Source organism: Mesoplodon densirostris, chromosome 9 (assembly GCF_025265405.1).
Source record: "Mesoplodon densirostris isolate mMesDen1 chromosome 9, mMesDen1 primary haplotype, whole genome shotgun sequence".
NCBI lineage: Eukaryota > Metazoa > Chordata > Mammalia > Artiodactyla > Ziphiidae > Mesoplodon > Mesoplodon densirostris.
In genome coordinates, this window is record NC_082669.1 from 109,907,794 (window position 1) to 109,914,192 (window position 6,399).

The following is a 6,399-nucleotide window of genomic DNA, read 5'->3' on the forward strand; positions in this document are numbered from 1 at the left end:
CTCCACTCAGGCTTTCTCTAGTTGCGGCGAGTGGGGGCTACTCTTCCTTGCGGTGCACGGGCTTCTCATTGCGGTGGCTTCTCTTGTTGCAGAGCACGGGCTCTAGGCACCCAGGCTTCAGGAGTTGTGGCTCGCGGGCTCTAGAGCACAGTCTCAGTAGTTGTGGCACGCGGGCTCAGTAGTTGTGGCTCGCAGGCTCTAGAGCTCAGGCTCAGTAGTTGTGGTGCATGGGCTTAGTTGCTCCGCGGCATGTGGGATCTTCCCGGCAGGGATCGAACCCGTATCCCCTGCACTGGCAGGCGGATTCTTAACCACTGCACCACCAGGGAAGCCCTCCACCAGGTTTTTTAAAGTGTCTTTAGCAAAGCTTTATTGATGAATGATGTTGATTTCCTAAGTGAAAATAATAAATTCCATAATATCCACGTGTGCTGAGTTTCTCATCTCTGAGTTTGACTAGGGTTAAGAGAGGCAACCCTTCCAAAATCCAGTCAGATCAGTAGAGCAAGAGACTTATAAACTTTCTCGTTATAAAACAATGAAGTTTTCTGAAGAAACAGGCCAAGAAATATAGGCAAAGAAAACCTATATTTCCTTTCTCACACATTTTAGTGATTCTGCATCAATAAAACTTCCTGTTCTCTTTAAGTTATAGTTCACCAGGACATTATCAAAACCCCTTAATCTTTCTAAATAGTTCCTATACTCTTAAAGTATCTATTTTAATTCTAGACACATCAGAATCCACTTAATAATTTGCAGAATCCTTGGCGGAGCTCTGAGCTGTCACGTCACGTACTCTCTCCCGGATTGTAGAGGTGTTAAATTAAGGAGAGTCAAGAAAAAGATTGATGGAAAAGGCAAAATGACCCAGTCAAAATCTTTAAATTATGTGTTATTACAAACAAGGAAATGTCACTATGACATTTACTAGCTGGAAAAGAGGAAGGAGGAGGGGGTGAGCAGGCATTATAAGTAAGCTTAAGAAGTCTAGAAATTCCTACTTGGTACATCCACATACTGGAGTGAGGCAAATGTTTCCATTTATCCAGGAGAGCAGAAAAATACCCTTTTTTTTTTTAATCTACTTGTTAAATTATAGCTTTTATTTTAAGGGCTAGATTGAGTAAATTGCTGCACTGAAGGCAAGTCTGAAGATGGAAGATTCAAGTGTAAAATTTATGCCTTACCCAACTTTCCAAAAAGTGAGAAAAGCTCTACATATATGGATTCGATATTATGGGAGACTTTGAAGTCTTATTCCAGACAAATCTGTCAGAGACTACAAATTTTTAAATTTACGTTACTCCCCATTGAAGATCCCTTTGCAGCACTATTGCTTTGATGGCGCCATATACATCCATTTGTGTTGTGTTTCGCGTAAAATGGATACCCGGAACGGATGTTTCGTGGAGGGGTATGAAGGCAGCCCCTGGGTGGTGATGGGTGTGTCGGTGAGTAAAAACTGAGGCAATGTGAGCTCTTTTTATCATCTAAATGGCTTTCAATATCTGAAGTGGAAGATTCAAAGTTAGAAAATTGGTAATGGAATTAGGGTCGCAGGAGAAAAACAATTATTTGGATCTGGGTGTAGTATTATGGGAAATAGACTAGAAAGTTAATCCAGGATCAATAAAGCAATATCTCAACAGCTGTGAAAATACAGTTAGAAATAAAGAAAGTACTTTATGGTGGACCAGGAATTTTTCATTTCTTTTGGTAAAGTGCAGCAGTTTGGAAAAGGAGGAAGTATTCCTCGTGATTAGGCAGTGATTAGGCAAGAAAAGGAGGACGGTTTCTCTGTGGATGAGGAGATAGAAAACTGTGTGCCAGGAGTGTATTTCTTTCACTTAACCCTCACAGTGGTCCTCCGAGGTGCTCTTGCAAGGACTCAGAGATGTTAAGTAACGTGCCTGTGGTCCCACGTCCACTAAGATGCAGATCTGGGCTTCAGACCTAGGCTCTGAAACTTACTGCTTTATGCTAACACCATACTGGATAGTAAATGGTGGAAAGGAAGTAAATTAATCAAATCATCATTTAGCTATTTGGGCATTAGTCAAATTGGCTGTTCACTAGATAAAGTTCTTCTACATCAGGGGAACATTATCATACAATAGCAGTATCCTGCTATTGCAGAAACTATGGCTCTGATTTATTTGCTGAAAGGTCATTTATTTTCACAAATTGATCTTGTATCCATTAATCTCACAACTGTCTCATTAGTTCTAATGATAAGTTTTGGCTGATTCTGTATATTTGATCATACTATCCACAAATAAAGACAGCTGGAGCTTCCCTGGTGGCGCAGTGGTTGAGAGTCCGCCTGCCGATGCAGGAGACACGGGTTCGTGCCCCGGGCCGGGAGGATCCCACATGCCGCAGAGCGGCTGGGCCCATGAGCCATGGCCATTGAGCCTGCACGTCCGGAGCCTGTGCTCCGCAATGGGAGAGGCCACAGCAGTGAGAGGCCCGCGTACCGCAAAAAAACAAAAAAAGACAGCTGTACCTCTTACTTTCCATATGTTATTTTCCTATTTATATCTATATATCTATATCTATATGTAAATATAGATATATCTATATATAAGAACCTGCTGTATAGCACAGGGAACTCTATTCAATACTCTGTAATGACCTATATGGGAATAGAATCTAAAAAAGAGTGGATATATGTATGTGTATAACTGAATCACTTTGCTGTACAGCAGAAACTAACACAACATTGTAAATCAACTATACTCCAATAAAAATTAATTAAAAAAAAAAGGATGTAAACACTTACTTACTTGATTCTGATGCTTCAGACCCCAGTAGGAAGAATTCAGCCTGAACAGTTGGTGATTTGGTGGAGGTTAAGTGCAGGTGGGTGGGAGCCATGAAGGCCCCTGGGGGCAGCTTTAAGGGGGGAGGGGGAAGGTTCACACTCTCTGGAACAAGAAGAAGTTATCTCATGGGTGGTAACTCAAGCCACTTCGGATCCGAGATTGGATCCTGCAACAGAAAAAGGACCTTTATGAAAAAGCCGGGGAAATACAACACATTCTTTAGTTCAGAGTATTGGAGCAATATTAATTTCCTGATTTTGCTGCTTGTACTATTGCTGTATGGATGTTAACATTAGGGTACACAGGAATTCACTCCTATATTTGCAACTTTTTTGTTAGACTAAAACTGTTTAAAAATGAAGAGTTTTTAAACAGGAGCTTAAGGATTACAGAGAAGAGTGTATGAAGAAAAGTGTGAAACTGGTTATCGTTTAAAAAGTGCAGACATGGGCCTCCCTGGTGGCGCAGTGGTTAAGAGTCCGCCTGCCGATGCAGGGGATACGGGTTCGTGCCCCGGTCTGGGAGGATCCCATATGCCGCGGAGCGGCTGGGCCCGTGAGCCATGGCCGCTGGGCCTGCGCATCCGGAGCCTGTGCTCCGCAACGGGAGAGGCCACAACAGTGAGAGGCCCGCATACCGCAAAAAGAAAAAAAAAATAATAATAAAAAAAAATAAAAATAAAAAGTGCAGACAGAGAAAGGAGCATTTATGGAAACTGAGCATGACGGTTTAGAGAAGAGAAGCAGTGAATCCAAAGAATACTGTGTCTTGCAAACCAAGAAAATGGCATTGCTGGAACTGCACCCCTACAGAGCACACCTGTGGACTCACCCCCAGACAAAGAAATGACACCAAGATTCCATAAGTTTGTGGGGTGGTCAGTCTTCTTGAAATTAACAGTATATGTGAGCACAGTAATGAGTTTTAGAAAGGCCTCACTACAGAACCCGTTTTTAAAAACAAATTCAGTGTTTCCAAAATTCTTCAGCTATGAGTAGGTTTTTATTTTCAAATAGCCCTTTGATAATCAACTTCATGAAATCAGGAGTGAGATCTACTTGGAGCCAGTTATACAAATACAATCCACAGCACATAATAGGTATTTATTCATTAGACAAGTATTATTATCTAACAATATAAGGGATGTTGTTAGACCCACTCACATCCCTTAGACCTTGGGTTCTGAGGAATAGGCTTGGGCAAAGCTTGAACAGACACGAAAATGATGAGGGTGGCAGCCTTGGGACAAAGAAGAGTGAATAACCCTGAGAATATGGGCGTAGAAAATGAGGACCAGTTCTCTCCCAAGTCTGCTGATAAGAAGGATGAAGTGAGAATCCAAATTGGTGGTAAATTGAGAGGGATGTGTGGTCATGGACAAAATAGGATTTTTAGGTTGATTAATTCTACCGACTGGTCCTCTAGGTTTCCATTTGGATTTTGATGCAAAGAGGTGCGTTGAAACAAAGATGTTTCCCCATGGGATGGATCATAACCTGATGTCTCCTCATAATCTTGGATTCAGAGGAAAGGAAAGAAATATAGTTCCTAACGCTAGAGAAGGAATAAAAGAGAAAAAAATGAGCAATGATGGCCATGATAAATTTCCCTGTCATTTATTACAATCCTTTCCTAAGACATTTGTGAGAGAGACACTGATGAGGCCTGGACCATTTTATGTACTTAGGCATCCTCCCTGAATTGTTTTAGAAGAGAGAGTTTTTAGTGCAGATTAATGAATTATCTGTGCCAGTCAGGATCATGAAGCATTATGACTACTTCTGGGTCCATGTCTCAATTCGCCTGTACAGACTGAAGTCTTCCGCAGGCCCTGGATGAGCCACCCATCACTTTAGAGTCCTGAGGTTTTGGTCCAAGATGAGAAATAGCCTAGCAACTTGCTTGAATCCTTCATTAATCCTGGATCAAAATCCCCCAGGGCTGCAGGGAAGGCCGTTCAGGCAGAGCAGAGGCAGACGTGGGCTGGAAGTGATCAGCCAGGGAAGGTGTCCTGCTCGCGGGGCCTGCCAGCGGGCTGACAGGTCGGGAGGGATGGGCGTATGGCCCCTCGGGGACCAGGCGCAGTCCCTGTGCACATGGCTCCCAGCTCTATCCCCTCCATCAAGTCGGTCCACTTAAGGAAAACCAGGCTCTGCAGGCTCATGTGCCCATTGAGAGCTCTTGTGCTTCCCTGGGCATCTCTCAGGGAAGAAGGCAGCCCTGCTCGCCATGTCCTGGAGGTGGGAGGTGATTTGAGGGCACAGGAAAGTCCCCTCCCCTGTGATCTGCCTCAGAAGCTGCCTCTACAAAGATGGAGATGACACTCGTTGAAAATAAGTTTAGCTGCCTCAGTCATCTTAAGGGTATTTGAATTTTAGCCTAATTTATAAGATGTCATTAATGGTTTTCTCATATATCAAGATATGTAATCAGGTGATAAAGCAGTAATCCCTATTTTAAGGTCACAAACTATTATAATAATCTGAAGAAAGCCATAGCCCCGCTACCCAGAGAAATACACACATGAACCTACTCATATGCATCTCACATTTAATATTGACTATTCAAGGGACAGTCAGGATCACTGTGGTAGACACCAGTTTTCTCCCCCATAATCTTCTTCACAGGCACCATGCTGTTTGGGAGGGTTTAGTCCCATCCCCATCTATTGGGTGGACCATGATTCATCTAAACCAATAAGAATAATACAAAGCGACCAGCTCCAGGAACTCAGGCCTAACCAGTGAGTCTGTGACATTGCCCAGGTCATGGTAGGCATGACCCAACCATGTCGAATGGCAGGACCTTCCCCGGGAATCTGAGATAGCGCTACAGCCTTCAACAGACCGTGGAGAAATTCACTGCTCAGGTGGGATTCAGCATCTAGTTGTGAGAGCTCAAACTCCCATTAGTGTTTGCCCCCTTTTAAGGTGTGTTTACTACTATTATTTGCAATAAAATGAGCTCTTGACCTGCGCCCTTGGTGTGTGCAGAGCCAGAGTCATGCCTGGTCATGTGCATTTCTCTACCCGGTCTGTGACTAACCTTGGTCTACAGACCCCGCAGTCGGTCAAGGTCCTGAGACGCAAAAGAGAGAACTAACACCCGGAGGACAGAACTGAGCCTGGAGCTTCAGCACCACGTGGGCGCCTTGTAGACAGCCCCACTGCTGCCCTGCTCTGTGGAACTCGGTGAAACGTGCACCTTGCCTGCAGGCGATGTAGCCGAAATCCGGCCTCTGAACCCTGGTACCGAAATTCGGAGACAGAGTTTTGGGTGAAGTAGAAAAGAACAGCTTTATTACTTTGCCACGCAAAGGGGGCCACAGCGGACTAATGCCCTCCAAACTGTGTGTCCCGCCCTGGAGGGGGTCATGAGGAGTTTTATAGGAATGGTTCAAAGAGGGCGGTCAGCTTGCGGACATTCTTCTGATTGGTTGGTGGTGAGGTAAGCGGGAGTCAACATCATCAGCCTTCTGGTTCCAACTGGTCTGGGGTCTGTGTGCTTGTGGGCAGCAGACAGTTAACTTCTCCCGCCTGGTGGGAGCTTCAGAATCTGCAAAACAGCTCAA